The sequence below is a fragment of the Lampetra planeri genome, chromosome 82 (genome assembly GCF_965212315.1).
Source record: "Lampetra planeri chromosome 82, kcLamPlan1.2.h2, whole genome shotgun sequence".
NCBI classification, from domain to species: Eukaryota; Metazoa; Chordata; class Hyperoartia; order Petromyzontiformes; family Petromyzontidae; genus Lampetra; species Lampetra planeri.
Genome location: NC_136186.1, coordinates 44,897 through 62,246, shown reverse-complemented (window position 1 = coordinate 62,246; position 17,350 = coordinate 44,897). Strand labels below are relative to the sequence as shown.

General features: G+C 43.3%; 1 pseudogene; it reads left to right on the top strand.

Moving 5' to 3' along the window:
• LOC144738374 (uncharacterized) overlaps window positions 1-17,081 on the top strand; it is a 215,599-nt pseudogene extending 198,518 nt beyond the window's left edge.
• Window positions 17,082-17,350: the final 269 nt, after the last annotated feature.

Genomic DNA, 17,350 nt, shown 5'->3' with positions numbered 1-17,350 from the left:
AATCAAATACGTTGCAGTTTCATTACCACTGCAGTGGCTTTTCGGCATGGAGGTAGGGTAGATGTGAAGTTTAATAACATTGTGTACCCCGTCCTTTTTAACGACAAAGTAAAGATTCAGAGTGGATGTACATCCACTATCGTTACTATCCACATACAAATATGTATGTGGATAGTAAGCTTGTGTACCGTACCACGTCGTTGTCCACTCATTGACATGCTAATTTTTTTCTCTGCCCCCTCCCTCTCTCCGCCCCCGCCCCCTCTCTATATTTAAGGCCCCGTCACAGCGACGACCTCTCTATTTGTGCCGATACGTGTTCTCTCTCTGTGTATCTTTATGATGTCTGTCTGCTTATATGTCTGTCTATAGTTTTCTGGTTAGATTTTTGTTGCTATTTCTTTTATACCTGATGATGATTGCTTGTGTTGCAATCGAAACGTCGTAGTATGCTATTATTTAATTTATTATTTTATCTTTATATGTGACTTTACCGAAAGAACCGAAAAATAATTCCTGCAGTCACGAAAGCTCCAAAATTAAGATTAAATATAAAACACACCCATTGCATGGAATTGTTCAAGTGTCCAACAATGTCATTACGAACAACGTGAGATCGTCAAATCTGGGGGGAGCATTAAGGATCGCAGCGTTGATAGATCAGTGTCTCTCACACAGACACTCAACCAGAAGCATGTCGATACACACACAAAGACCAAAAAAACCCATATAGCCGTCGTGAGACTTTTGGGGCAAGTCCTGTTAGCAAGCACAAAACCTTTGTTCACGACGTGGCCTATCAAGGATTTTGCGTTCAATTGTATTTTTTTTACATTTACAATCCGCATATCAATCAACATAGTTGATCTAATCTGGCCATTGTAATTAAATCTTAATATGTATGTGCATCCCACTGCATAATTATACGCTTCCGTTTGAATAAAAATGTACATCTCCATGCATCCGTCCGTGCTACCTGTGAATGTGCTAATATTCACCCGACAATGTCCTCTAAACTGCTGCAGGTTTCGAGGATTTAACATCGACATACAGTCTGAAGTATATTCTTAGGTTTTTTCGGTAAAGTCACGTAGGTAAAACATTAAAATTAATAAAAGTAAAATAAAATAAAAATCACGACGTTTCGGAGGCAACACAAGCTTCCGTCTTCAGGTGGAACCGTCACAGCCACGACAGCGGTATCAAGTAAATGAGAGATTGCAGGAGCTACCACTCCGTTTATATAATGGTTGAAGAGGGGGGGGGGGGAAGCGGAATAAAAAGTGTGATGTACTTGCCGCTTCCCCTCCCCCCTCTCCAACCATTATATATAAACGGAGTGGTAGCTCCTGCAATCTCTCATTTACTTGATAAAGCTGTCGTGGCTGTGACGGTTCCACCTGAAGACGGAAGCTTGTGTTGCCTCCGAAACGTCGTGATGTTTATTTTATTTTACTTTTATTAATTTTGATGTTTTACCTACGTGACTTTACCGAAAAAACCTAAGAATATGAATCCTTGCAGTCACGAAAGCTTCAAATCTAGTCTGAAGTATCAAAATAACTTTTAAAAAATCTGATTTTTATTCATCTGCAAAAAAATTATTAACGTTAATAATGCTGTGCATGCACACTCGCGTGTATGTGTACACTGCATTGTATGTCTGTATGTACACCCCTGTATATGCACACTCATGTGTGTATGCACACCGCTGTATATATAGTGGTGCTTGGATGCACACTCGTGTGTGCATGTCTACTCGTCCGTGTTTTTTAAAGGAAAATATGGTTGCAATAACGTACGATCAGTCATCTTTAAAAACAAATCAGGTCTTTATTAATCTGCAAGAAAACTCACGCTAATACTCGTATCGAAATATTTATTAATACGCATGCTCAAACAGGAAAGAAACTCGGCAAATTATTTCCCAATAGGAATTCAACAGTTAAAAGATATTCTTAAAATTAAACACGTAAACGTCGATTTCCCCGTTGACGTCCTTTTAGACTGAAGCCATTTGTCCAAAGTATAAAATTGTTGTCATTCTGAAATAAGTGAACACTTTGGAACTTATTAGGAAGACATTCATCTGAACACATTATAGGGCATTCACAACATCACTCTAGCTTGAAGTCCTAGTAATAACCGAAAAATATATATAAGAGACACGAATATGACTCTCCAGCCACTCCACGACATCAAGCCATATCTCAGGATGCAACTGCATGGGGTCGAAAGAGGAATTTCGTTTAGGACTCATGACAACATTTTTACTCTTTGTTTGATGATGCCTGTGACGTGTTGCTGACCGTGAAAATGCTTCCAACACACAGAGCAATCAAACGGTTTTGTTAAAATAATTACACTAGCTTGGAGTAGTGCTGGAAATCACTGATAAAATCAATTGCACCTAATAAATTGATCTAACAGAGACACAAACGTGCACATTCCAGGATTTTAACAGAAGTACTCAATACTTTGATTAGCAAGCCACTCCAGCAGCCATTTCTCTCTTCAGTGACAGTCGCGGGTGTTGTTGAGAGTAAAATGCACCCTTTAAGCTGCGTGGATGTCTGGCTCAAATCGCCAAGAAGCAAATTCTTACCAACGTCTAACTGAGACACAGTAACGTCTCGTAAGTCGGACTACACCCGCGATTACCAGTTTATCCACTAACAAAGACACTTACTTGTTGATGCACGGCGTATGGATGTCCCTGTAACCCGTCTGAAGAGATCGCCACGAACTCTCCCGAAGCGAAGTCGCCAACCAGTCGCAAAGCATCTCACTGCATAATTGTACACTTCCGTTTGAATAAGGATGTGCATCTCCATGCATAATTCCCTGCTTCGTGTTAATTTGCTAATATTCACCCCCCAATGTCCTCTAAGCTGCTGCAAGTTTAGAGGATGAAAAAGTGACATACAGTCTGAAGTATCAACATTTTATTAATTTTAATTTCATTTTTTACCTACGTGACTTTACCGAAAGAACTAAGAGTATGAATCCTTGCAGTCACGAAAGCTTCAATTCTAGAATGTACACGTTGCAACTGGAACAATAAATATGCTCATCGAGTTTTGATTAGGAATGTGCGGCTAATAGTTAATAAATAATGTAAATAGCTATTCAAATTCATTGAGATTGCAAATTCAGGAAATTAGAATGCGGCCACAATGCGATTCTAATCATTAGAGTGTAATTCTAATCCCTCACCCCCAGTTCGCATTTCCGTCCCTAGGTTCGCATATATACATATGACATCCATACATACCAGTATCATAGGATTATTATGTAGGACGTCATAGAATGAATCTAACTCATTTGCCTTGCTTTCATCCCTCGACTGATATTCATCTTAAGTGGATGCATGAGCAACCACCACTCCTCGCCTCTCGTTGATTGGGAGATGTGCCCACGGTAGCTTGGGGCTGAGAGCTTTCCACACCTTACGCCACGCTCCCACGCCCCCTTGATTCGTTTTTTTCTCAGAAGAAGAGCCCCCTGTTGTTTGGCATTCCCCAGCCACGAGTAAAGTTCTGTAAAAACAATCCGCTACCTCATCGGCGGTGCCGGACGTTAACGCTGCGGTGGATGTGAGCAATGTCCTGGAGGGAAGGCTCGTAGCCACCACAGAGGCCCACGAGGTCTCTGGACGGGTGCGAGGCGCTGGTAACCTCTCCATATTCAATGAAATGACCTTAAAAAAACACGACCAAAATATAAACACATACACACGAGTTTAACACGTAGGATTTCGGGACCAATATAATCCATAATAGAGGTTATTAGGTTAGATCGCGGAAGTATATAAATGCGTCTTTAAAATAAAACATTAAATACATGCATGGCGACAAAGGAAAGCGTACTTCAGTAGAAATTACCGTTGGTAGGGCTATTTTAATAAATACGATAGACAAGAAAGACACGTTCAAAGGGCTCGCATAATGCACACGCTTAATGTACATTGCCTCAGTAATCACACGCTCCCCCACCCCCCCCCCCCACATTGTTCAAGAGCGCAGCTGCGTGGTCAACATATCTATGCTTCTATATAAGGAAGGAAACAGTGAGACTTCCCAAATCTGATTGTCGACTGATGAAGCTAGTTTTAATTACAGGCGAAACGTCGTACTCAGAATGTAAATGTTGTGGCTTGGCTCTCCAACACACCGGTGTGCTGTACTAGTGAAACATTTGCATGTTCTGTTTACGTGACAATCCTTAATAGTTGGCTGTGTCGGGTGGTGGCGGGTTTCAACGACACATTTATATATTTAAGCGATCTAACCCAAAAAAACTTTAATATGGACATGATAATAAACCACGCTTACAAGCTAAACCATTCAGATGATCATTCAAAGTTCATGGCAGAAATTATAATATGAAACACTCGTTTCTAGAAGCACCCCGCTCATCACGATTGTCCTTAAATATATTTATAAAACAAAGTCAGTACAGTATAAACTTGCACATTTTATTCCAAATCAAGCTCGAGATCACCAATTTTGATATTTCAGGCTGTATGTCGCTTTCTCATCCTCTATTCTTGGAGCAGTTTAGGGGACATTGGGGGGTAAATATTAACAAATTCACAGGAAGCACGGAATTATGCATGGAGATGTACATCTTTATTCAAACGGAAGCGTACAATTATGCAGTGGGATGTACATACATATTAAGATTTAATTACAATGGCCAGATTATATAAACCATGTTGAATGATATGCGGATTGTAAATGTAAAAAATTACAATTGAACGCAAAATCCATGATAGGCCAAGTCGTGAACAAAGGATTTGTACTTGCCCCAAAAGTCTCATGAAGACTATATGGTTTTGTTGGTCTTTGTGTGTGTATCGACATGCTTCTGGGTGAGTGTCTGTGTGGGAGACACTGATTTATCAACGCTTAGATCCTTAATGCTCCCCCCAGATTTGACGATCTCACGTGGTTCGTAATGACTTTGTCGGACACTTGGACAATTCCATGCAATGTTTGTGTTTTATATTTGTATGTGGATAGTAACGATAGTGGATGTAAATTCACTCTGAATCTTTACTTTGTCGTTAAAAAGGACGGGGTTCACAATGTTATTAAACTTCACATCTACCCTACCTCAATGCCGAAAAGCCACTGCAGTGGTAATAAAACTGCAACGTAGTTGATTCATACACCCGCATGTTCGAATTTTTCCCAAATTTTAACCCGGGTTGGGATGTCGCCATCCTGCCATGGAACCAATTATTCATTCGTGTCGCTAGCAGACCATTGCAAGCCTAGTGTTGGAGAATGGCCCACTGAAGCTGATATCACAGAGCTAATTCTGAGTACACTGCAAGTGCCCTCTGGTCCACATAGTAAAGAGCAGGACCCTCCCACCTGTTCTTTAAGTAAGAGTAACGTTGGTCGAAACAATGTTCTTCTTATAGATTGCATTTATCCAAATTAAGTGCAGAACCACATTACAGCCATGTGATGGGTTATCTTGTGCAGATGTAGTGACTAACTCGGAGACGATAAGACTTGGAGGTACTTATTTATTAACGAGCACCATCGGGATTAACACGCTTAATATTTCGTCCATCTATAATCGGCGACGCTTCTCAGCCAGGACAGAGGGTAGGCTGCCTGACTAGCGGCGCTCCGAGATGGTGGAGACGGAGATGACGATGAGAAGAATGGCGACGATGGACTACAGCAGCACAACGGGGTTCACATTCCAAACACAGCCCCAAGGTGCCCCACAGGGGCCCCTCTTACACTGTCAGCGTGGACTCGCTCCGCCCCGGCCACGCCCCCTTTCTAGAACCTACTAGCAGGTTCTGGTGGGCCCCTCTGTGACCTTTCTCCTAGATCCTCCTCATGTATATCCCCGCTTGCTGACGACAAGACTGCCGTACGCCACAGATCCTATTTTTTGCCAGCAGCAAATGCTTTGCCACTACACAGTCAATGCCGACTGGGCTGATATCCTGAACTTGCTAGACTATAGAACCCGCTTTGATCACTGGCGGGTGCCACGTTTCAAACCCTGGTTATCCAGCAGCAGCCTGTATCGTGAGCGGCCTCATTCTTTGAATATTCTGTCAAAACAATTTAGACTTTTGAGTGGTGGCACAATTCTGCAATTACTTTCTCATACCTCTGGTGGACGGAAGAATTTCTACAAGACCGAGTTCTAGATAGTCCCTTTAGACGATATTTTGGTCTACTCTTCCACATTGGGCAGGTGTTTTAGAAGAGGAAGGAGTATCCAAACTTTAACCCACCACACGCACCTTGCTGCTCGATTGTGGCGTACCCATTTCTACTGTTAGGTGGACAGAGGCAGGGGGGTTTAAGAAACTCAACTATTTGTTTCAACTACTGTGGCAGAAGGTGAACAGAGGGGCAGAGGTGCAGTAGAGTAGAAGGGCAGTGGAGCATTGGACCTGAGGAGAAGTGGGACAGTGGAGCAGAGGGGGCAGTGCGGCAAAGGGGCAGAGGGACAGAGATCATTGGGGCAGTGGGGCAGTGGATTAGAGTGGCAGTGTTGTGCAAGAGGCGATTCACCTGAATATATTTTTTCCCACCACTATTTGTATTTGCTCTGAAGAAGGGCCATTTTCCAAAACGTCTCTCATATGTTTGTCTTTTTGTAATGACAGGGTTACACCTGTTGACATGACAAAGTGACACCTGCTGTCCTGGGAAGGCATTTACGGGTACAGGCACAGAAGTAACAGCCAATCAGGGAAGGAGGCGTATCTGGGGCAAAGGAAACAGGTGGGGTTAGTCGAAATGCTCTGGGAACCTGCTCGAATGTTCCACGAGAAGTGGTGGCTGGAGGCGGGGCTTAGCCACACCTGGGCGAATATAATGGGGAGCGGACCCGGAGCTCGGGGCGCGTGTGGGGTCCTGGGTCCTGGCTGTGTCGCTGTTCATCGAAATCTCTCTCCGTTGTCTGGCCACGTGGAAGATCTCCTGAATGGTTACATCGCCGTCATCATCATGCCGCCAGCAAACGGAGAGACGAGTGAGGGCGAGGGGACCACGCCGAGTGATCGGCTCTGCGTGCAGCCACTTGAGGTGTTATTGCCGAGAGTTCTAGTCAGTGAGAGGAAGAACCAGTCTTGGCCTGTATTGTGCCCACTGTGAGAAATAAAGAAGTACCCTCTATGTGACGTGTCGTGGAAGTCGCTCATTACACTTGTACTGCCACACACACAGCTGGGACACCTTACATCCGAGCCAAGGCACATTTACCCAACACAGACAGCACTTGCAAGCAATTCAACGTTATGTTGTGTCATCATGGGTTTATTTCACAAAGTTTATATAGTACCAGCAACAAAAATGGTATTGAATCTTATTCTTTACAGGAGTGGCTCTGGGGCTTGCCACGTGGTAGGTTTCGTCAATTGTCTGTACCAGACATGCCACCACAAAGCAGCACGCGGCGGAGGAGTAAGATGATCGCTCTCACCACGCGAGCAAGGCCCCCTCGCTTCCTCTTCTTTCCCTGCATCACCACCTCCACCACCTGCACCTCCTCCAACTCCTCCTTTGTCTCGTCCTCCATCTCCTCCTCTTCATCCTCCACCACCATCTTTTCTCCATTCTCTGTCTTCTCCATTCTCTCCTCCTGTTCCTCCTCAACCTCCTCCACCACCTTCTCCTCTTCCTGTTCCACCTCTGTCTTCTTCTCCATCTTCTCTGCTTTGAAGCACTCTTCTCCAAAGCTTGGAGCAATCGGGCCCTGCACAGGAGTGGCAGAGGTGGATGCGGTGGCGGTAGCCGTGGTGGCGGTGATGGCGGTGAATGCAGTGGCGGCGGCAGCGGTGGCAGTGGTGGTGGTGGCGGTGATGGCGGTGGATGCGGTGGCGGCGGTGGTGGTGGCGGTGGCAGTGGTGGTGGCGGCGGTCGTGACGATGGTGGTGATGGCGGCGGCAGTGGTGGTGGTGGTGGCCGTGGTGGTGGCGGTGGTGGCGGCCGTGGTGGAGGTGATGGCGGTGGTGGCCGTGGTGGTGGTGGTGGTGGCGGTGGTGGCGAGGCGCTGCTCCTGCTCAAGGAGCTTCTCCTCCTCGACGCGTTTCACGTTGGCGAGACACTTCTCCTCCTCCTCCTCCTCCAGATTGTTCTCCTCAGGACACTTCATCTCGAGATGATGCTTGTCATCAATGAAGTACTTCACTTGAATGATGCGCTTCTTGAGGAGATAGTCTCGGAAGTACTTTTCCTCTGTGCGACACTTTGCCCTGGCAATGCGCTGCACCTCAAAGAGGCGCTCCTCTTCCATGGTGCATCTTTCTTTGCCAAGGTTCTTTTCCTGGAGATGCTTCACCCCGCTGACGTCTTTCAACTCCCCAATTATCCTCTGATCAAGCAAAGATAAGCAAAGGAACATTCAGACATGCACATGCAAGCAGACATTCATACCCACAGGCACGCAAACGTGGACGTGCACATGAACCCAAACAAAAAAACATACTCACACATGTAGGTACAGATGCAGCCACCCACATTCAGTCATTCAAACTTGCTTAGTACACACAGACATAATTCATGTGACTGCCTGATATCATTCTGTCTTCATTGGTAATAAATGGCCACTTCAAGTGCCTGCATGAGTGGGACGGTGAAGAGATGCGGTGATGGTGTCGGGACATGATGTTGTGATATGGAGAGGAGAAGTAGTGGAATGTTCTCGAGAGATGGTGTATTGTGAAGGTATAGAGGCATGATGAGGCTCTAATATGGTGTATTGAATTGGTGGTCGTGTAGTGTGATGAGAAATGTGATGGTGAGAGTTGGTGTCGTGATATTTTGGTGTGGATGGTGTGGTGACATGGTGTGCTAGTTTTCGAGAGAATGTCGTGTATTTTAACCCCACAGACCCCATACACATTGTGCTCTCTTTTAGCCCCGCCCCCCCTCCCAATACGTTCCATTCATTGGCTACCACATTCTCATAAGCTCCTCCCCCATCCTTAACTTGTATTTAAGAACTTGCATCTTGGAATCCCTGCCTCACTTGATACAGCAAATTCAGCTGTGACGGTCCCACCTGGGATGGACACTTGTGTTGCCTCCGAAACGTCGTGATTTTTATTCTTTTATTTTTATTAATTTTTATTTCATTTTGTACCTAAATGACTTTACCGAAATAACTAAGAGTATGAATCCTTGCAGTCACGAAAGCTTCAAATCTAGAACCCATACACACCTTTGGGGAGCGATTCTTGTAACTTTGGCCTGGGAAAGGGTCCACCTTATCCATAACGTCACCCCACGTGGTTGACTGGCACGCCGACTCCCGGGCTATAAAGAACAGAAAATTCATTCAAAGTACGAGTAATGAATTAGAGAATGAAGGACATGGAGTCTCACAGAACTAATTTTGAGATCCCAGTAATTACCTCTTACGACACAACAAGACCTGCTATTGAGAAATAGTCATCACACGGCATTTAAACTTTACAAGTCATGTTTTTGTCGGCATTTTGAGACCGTAAATTCCATAAGCTTGAGACACCAGTTTGAACAAAGATGGCAGAAACTCAAATCTAAACCCATCCTCTTTGCCACATTCGATCATTACGTCTTCCCATTACCACCAAGCCATGTCTACGAAAAGTAATTTATCAAGGAGCCTCCTCCTCCGCATATAATCTATGTGATGCAGGTATCTGGGACTTACCCTCATAGTCATCCAAGATCTCAGCCCACGTGATTTGTCTGTCCATGTTGTTGGGAAGGAGTAGATTTTGTTTGAAGTTGGATGGCCTGGGGAGGTTGGAACAACGCTCAGATTTAGCAACCTTTAGAATCACTCATCCTCCTAATTAATACATATTTGACCACTCATTGTACCAATCCAATCACTATCGTGACTATACTCTTAGTTTTTTTTTCGGTAAAGTCACGTAGGTAAAAATAGATAAATAATAAAAATGAATAATAAACAAAATAGAAATAATAATAGAAATAAAATAATAAATCACGACTTTTCGGAGGCAACAAAAGCTTCCTTCATCAGGTGTAAAAAGGCACAGCAAAATAACTGTAGTTAATAACTGTAATAACTGTAGTTATTTTACTGTGCCTTTTATCACCTGATGAAGCTTGTGTTGACTCCGAAACGTCGTGATTTATTAGTTAATTTTTATTATTATTTATATTAATAATATTATCAAAATGTATTATTTATTTATTTTTCCCTACGTGACTTTTCCGATAAAAACCTAAGAGTATGATTCCTTGCAGTCACGAAAGCTTCAAATCTAAAACACTATCGTGACTTTTTTTGTTGTTGCTGCTAATCCTACATAATGCACGGGCATAATATGACTTTGAGACCCCCCCCCCCCCTCCACCTCTTACGCATTTGACAAGTAGTGACTAATCCCATATCTATATTTGCCATAAAAACGCTAAATTCATCTGTTGATATGCAAATTCCTGTGTCAATGCGCCCTTCCCCCTCTAACCCAGCTTAAATATATGCTGCTAAGCTTAGTTGGTGCTCATTCAGACGCTGTCTTGTCGTCAGCCCTGTTCTTCACCTGAGGACGGCTGCCTGCGTTTTGGCCGAAACGTCGTGAGAATTGTATTTTATTATGTTTTATTTTTTTTCATTTTATTATTTCCCTTCTACGTGACTTTACCGAAAGAACCAAGAAGACTATCGTGACTGTTGCTTTAAAAGCCTACTCACTCGGTTGTTTGCCCACTCATGTGTGCGCCCGATCACTCACTCATCCACCCACACGAATATGTTTATTCCAACTGCCTATTCCATTAAACATAATCACCAGACTTAACAATGATATTTCACCTCTAATCCCGACATGCATGTTCATGTACAGCCCATTTGTATTAATCGACTGCTTGATAAAGGACCCATATGCCTTGTGGGAAATTAGGGTCATATGACCATACTTTAATGATTTGTTATAATACGAGCATGACGTCGTAGGTCACTTGATGTCAGAGGTACCACCCATGTGGCTGTGACATCACAGATTGGAGGCAACTATGGCAGCGGCTCGGGTCTGAACTTAAAGGCAGACTCCTCCCCAAATGTTGAATAACATTCAATACATATAATGTAGGACACAATTGTACCAGCAATAAGAACATTATAATTGTACTTTTAGGTTTGTTTGGTAAAGTCACGTAGGTAAAAATAAATAATAATAAGATAATAATAATAATATAATTAATGATAGAAATAAAAGAATAACATAATAATAATATAATAAATCACCTATGTGACTTTATCGAAAAAACCTAAGAGTATGAATCCTTGCAGTCACGAAAGCTTCAAATCTAGAAACAATAATTGTCGACATGTTATTCATATTCTATTATATTTAAACGGGTTAGTTATGCTCGTCTTAAATGCTGACTCGCCTGGGGTCTAAACAACGATAGTAACAGCAACATTTCAGGGCATGCCAAGTATCCTATCTAACAGTTCAAATTTGAAGTTTTTATTTAAAGCTTTCGTGACTGCAGGGATTCATATTCTTGGTTCTTTCGGTGAAGTCACATAGAAGGGAAACAATAAAAGAATAAAACATAAAACAATTAAATTCTCACGACGTTTCGAGTGCAACACAAGCAATCGTCATCAGGTGTTAAATCCACAGCAAGAAAATTTGGAAAAAAGTGGCGTTTTTTTCTAATTTGATTGCTAAAAATTGAATTATGAACATATAAAAATAATGAAGCTTTAGTTTGTGGTCGAAATGTAAAATCAACAGGGTCGCTCACCTCGTTGAGGATTCGCTCTCAAAAGGTTGCTTCTGCTGCTCCCTCGTGTGCATTCCTCTCGACTGTGGGTGGAGGCGTGGCTGTGATGTAACAGAGGTGACGTCACTAGCGCGAGGCTCCGCCCCCCACGATCCCGGCTGGCGCATCACGTGGTGCAGTGCTGGTTGTGCGCGGGACCGGAAACAGCAGGGCCCTGGGTTCGACTTCAGACTCCGTGGTCTACACAGCGAGGGTGAGTGAATGGGTGAGTGGGTGAGTGAATGGGTGAGTGGGTGGGTGAGTGGGTGAGTGGGTGTTTGGGTGAGAGATTGAGTGGGTGGGTGAGTGGGTGAGAGATTGAGTGAGTGGGTGAGAGATTGAGTGAGTGAATGGGTGAGTGGGTGAGAGATTGAGTGAGTGGGTGTGATTGAATAAGTGGATGAGAGTTTGAGTGAGTGGGTGTGAGTGAATAAGTGGGTGTGAGACTGAGTGCGTTCGACCTTGAGTGAGTGTGGCAGAGTGAGTCAGTGAGTGTGATAGAATGAGACAGTGAGTTAGTGAGAGACAGTGAGTGAGTGAGAGACAGTGAGTGAGTGAGAGACAGTGAGTTAGTGAGAGACAGTGAGTTAGTGAGAGACAGTGAGTTAGTGAGAGACAGTGAGTGAGTGAGAGACAGTGAGTTAGTGAGAGACAGTGAGTTAGTGAGAGACAGTGAGTAAGTGAGAGACAGTGAGTTAGTGAGAGACAGTGAGTGAGTGAGAGACAGTGAGTTAGTGAGAGACAGTGAGTTAGTGAGAGACAGTGAGTAAGTGAGAGACAGTGAGTTAGTGAGAGACAGTGAGTTAGTGAGAGACAGTGAGTTAGTGAGAGTGAGTTAGTGAGAGACAGTGAGTTAGTGAGAGACAGTGAGTTAGTCAGAGACAGTGAGTTAGTGAGAGACAGTGAGTTAGTGAGAGACAGTGAGTTAGTGAGAGACAGTGAGAGTGTGCAGTGTGAGTGAGTGTGCAGTTCGTGTTGTCGAGAAAGTGTGGCGAGTGTGTGTGCGTTGTGTAGCTGTGTGTACATCGTGTACGTAGTGTTTGTAGTCTCTAATTAGTCAAAATTACGCTACAGAAATTAAACATTTGCCCCCTTGCTTTGTGCTGTTTTTGATGTCGCCATTCCTGCGACGAGGACAGTAGGGAGGGCCTGGCCGTTAGGCCTGCCATACACCTCGGCCTCGGGCTTCATATTCATTATTTTTTTATTTGAATTATGAACTTGTATTGCATTCATTTAATTGCAAGCGTATAAATTCATGGTTTTCTTAATCTATGTAGTTATGTTTAAGTGAGTGAGGTGGTAGTGCTAAGTCTGAATTTGAGTTACATGTAAATTATTGTGCAATGGATTTGTCTGTGTGCACCTAGCCTGGCACGGGTAATATTCACTTTGTTATTATTAAGTCGTGAAAGAGATTGTTTATTTGTGTGTCTGTTATGTTTGTGTCAGTTTACATATCTATGTTTTTGTAGCTGTCTATGTGTTAATTTATGATGGGTGGTGGTGATGGGTAGGTGCGAGTTTTAACGTTAAAATGCTTGCAGATTAATAAAGATCTGCTTTGTTTTTAAAGATGACTGATCATACGTTATTGCAACCATATCCTTCCTTTAAAAAATACGGACGAGGAGACATTCACACACGAGTGTACATGTGTTTCTACAAGTCTTAACGTTAATATACTTGCAAAACAATAAAGACCTGCTATGTTAAAGATGACTGATCGTCCCTTATTGCTACAATGTTCATAGCGAACACGTGTGGAGGCGAGTTTCAGGTGAAGCATCTCCATCACACAAGTTTACCCTTACCTGGCAGCATCGTGGCAGTCCGCTGGTCACACTCACTACGTCACACTCACGAGCTGTAGGGGCGGGGCTCTGTCTGCGCAGTGGCGCTGTTTTCATTCATTTAGCACCACGAGCGGGGGTCTCATTCCTATCACATTGCCCCAAAATTCTTTGTACGACACAATATGAAAAATAATTTGTTTGTTCCAATACATAATCATACACGAGTACACATATACACTCCCATGTACACACACACACCCACACACGAGTGTACATACACAGCACTGTACGTACCAGGGGATTGCGTTCTACTACACGAACAAATGTGCGAACAAATAATTGTACATACCTATACACACACGTTCACGCATGTACATATCCACATCAACGAGTGTAAATAAACACACGAGTGGACATACACAGAAGTACAGATCCATGTACATACAAACAGTAGTATACTTGGATGGCGGGGTTTTGTGATTATTTTCACAGGTTAAGCTGACGATATAAATCTTAGATGTCCCACAACACTGAAGTACGTTATGCTAATCACAGAAAAGAGTGCGATTCTAATTCCTTCTCTGTTTCCACTCCAAACGCTTGGAATTATTAACAATATTAGGAATATTGGCCTCATATTTAATGAGTGTATTGAAGTAATGGGTTTAGTTTATTTGCATGAAGTCGTTTTCAAGTTCATACTTCCATTTGCTTGCCATTGCTACGGCACACTGGTTCGGATTATTCTTCCCATTTATGAAATCTCGCTAGAATCATTTGCATTTTCGTCATGAACTTATTTGCATTCAATTGCTATTCACGGTACTAAAGCTCCTCATATCTAGCAACATACCTAAGCTCATGTGGCCATTGTACTTAAGCCTAAGTAGGAATATGCTGAATCATCGTTCGCTTCCGTTTGAATAGGGATGGGCATCTCCTTGAATAATTATGTGCATGTTGTTAGTTTGCACATTTACAATGGCCTGTAAGCTGTGATCAATTTATCGGCTTTATTTGTGAAATACCGTCTAAGATATTGCAATGCTGATGGAGATAATCAGTAAGTGCATTGAATGTGAAGGGGTTAGCAGCCCCTTGCACCTGTCCAGAGACCTCGTGGGCTGCTGTGGTGGCTACGAGCCTTCCCTCCAGGATATTGCTCACATCCACCGCAGGGTTACCGTCCGGCATCGCCGATGCGGTAGGGAATTGTTTAGACAGAACTTTACTCGTTTTTTAGAAGGAGGCAATCCCTGTTGTTTGCAATTCCCCTGCCACGAGTCAAGTTTATACTATTCCCATGCCCATAACAACACGAGTGTCCTGAAATATACTTATGAAACAAGGACAGCACGGTATAAACTTGCACCTCAAAGGTCCAAACCACAAGTTTAATACTTCAGACCGCATTTCCCTGGTAACGGCTTTGAACTGGAAGCAGTTTGCAGCACATTGCAGATTATTTTAATAAACACAATAGACAGGAAGGACAAGTTCAAAGGACTCGCATAATGCACACGCTTAATGTACATTGCCTCAGTAATCACCCCCCCCCCCCCCACATTGTGCAAGAGAGCAGCTGCTTGGTCAACACATGAATGATTCTATATAAGGAACAAAACAGGGAGACTTCCCAAATCTGGCTGTCGACTGATGAAGCTAGTTTTAATTACAGGCGAAACGTCGTACTCAGATTGTAAATGTTGTGGCTTGGCTCTTCAACCCACCGGTGTGCTGTGCTAGTGACAAATTTGCAAGTTCTGTTTACGTGACAACCCTTACTTGTTGGCTTTGTCGGGTGGTGGCGGGTTTCAACTACACATTTGTATATTTAAGCGATCTAACCCAAAAAACCTTTAATATGGACATTATAATAAACCACGCTTACAAGCTAAACCATTCAGATGAATATTTAAAGTCCATGGCAGAAATTATAATATAAAACACTCATTTTCTAGAAGCACCCCGCTCAACACGATTGTCCTTAAATATATTTATTAAAAAAGTCAGTAAAGTATAAACTTGCACATCTTATTCCAAATCAAGCTCGAGATCACCAATTTTGATACTTCAGACTGTATGTCGCTTTATAATCCTCTGAACTTGCAGCAGTTTCGAGGACATTGGGGGGTGAATATTAACAAATTAACACGAAGCACGGAATTATGCATGGAGATGCACATCCTTATTCAAACGGAAGTGTACAATTATGCAGTGAGATGTACATACGTATTATGTTGCTAGATATGCGGATAGTTAATGTAAAAATTAACAATTGAATGCAAAGTCCATGATAGGCCAAGTCGAGAACAAAGGATTTGGATGCGAGAGCGAAGTTATAAGGGGCTTAAAATCAGACCTCAAGGTCATTTCGAGAGAGATTTTGCTGAGGATAGACGCTCGACTCCTCGTTCTGCAGATAACCCTTCTTCCACCAGACCCAGCCTGACGAGCACGATTGCTTGGCGACTGGTTGGCGACTTCGCTTCGGGAGAGTTCGTGGTGATCTCTTCAGACGGGTTACAGGGACATCGATACGCCGTGCATCCACAAGTAGGTGTCTTTGTTAGTGGATAAACTGGTAATCGCGGGTGTAGTCCGACTTACGAGACGTTACTGTGTCTCAGTTAGACGTTGGTAAGAATTTGCTTCTTGGCGATTTGAGCCAGACATCCACGCAGCTTAAAGGGTGCATTTTACTCTCAACAACACCCGCGACTGTCACTGAAGAATCAGTCACATGGAGCAGATAACCTTTACACAGCGCCACACACACACGGGTGAGAAACCATTCAATTGCTCTGTTTGTGTGAAGGCGTTTGCACAGAAATCAACTCTTCACAGGCACCAGAAAAGACACTCGGGTGAAAAGCTATTCAATTGCTCTCTTTGTGGGAAGGCATTTTTACTGAAACAAACTCTTCACACGCACCAGAAAACACACTCGGGTGAGAAGCCGTTCAATTGTTCTGTGTGTGGGAAGGCAAATGCAGATTCATCAAATCTTCACCGTCACCAAAAAACACACTCGGGTGAGAAGCCGTTCAATTGCTCTGTGTGTGAGAAGGCATTTGTACAGAAATCACATCTTCACAGTCACCAGAAAACACACACGGGCGAGAAGCCATTCAAGTGCTCTGTGTGCTGGAAGGCATTTGCACGGAAATCACATCTTCATCGTCACCAGAAAACACACAAGGGCGAGAATCTATTCAATTGTTCTTCGTTGCAGAGGACACGGTCATCACCCCGAAACAAACATGAGAAGATTCGCAATGAAAAATAAGTGAAATCAAAAGGTGAAACACAAAGTGCTGCAATGACTCCTGAAAAAAATGCATCTTTCGAACCTATGCAGGTGGATCCTGAAAGATGCGTGGATGTAGTGGATGTATTGAGTCCTGACGACAATTCCTATTTCGACCCCATGCAGTTGGATCCTGCGAGATGGCTGGATGTACTGAGCCCTGACGCAAATTCCTTTTTTTGACCCCATGCAGGTTGATAATGAGAAATGGCTGCTGGAGTGGCTGGATAATCAAAGTATTGAGTACTTCTGTTAAAGTCCTGGAATGTGCACGTTTGTGTCTCTGTTAGATCAATTTATTAGGGGCAATTGATTATATCAGTTATTTCCAGCACTACTCCAAGCTAGTGTAATTATTTTAACAAAACTGTTTGATTGCTCTGTGTGTTGGAAGCATTTTCACGGTCAGCAACACTTCACAGGCATCATCAAACAAAGAGTAAAAATGTTGTCATGAGTCCTAAACG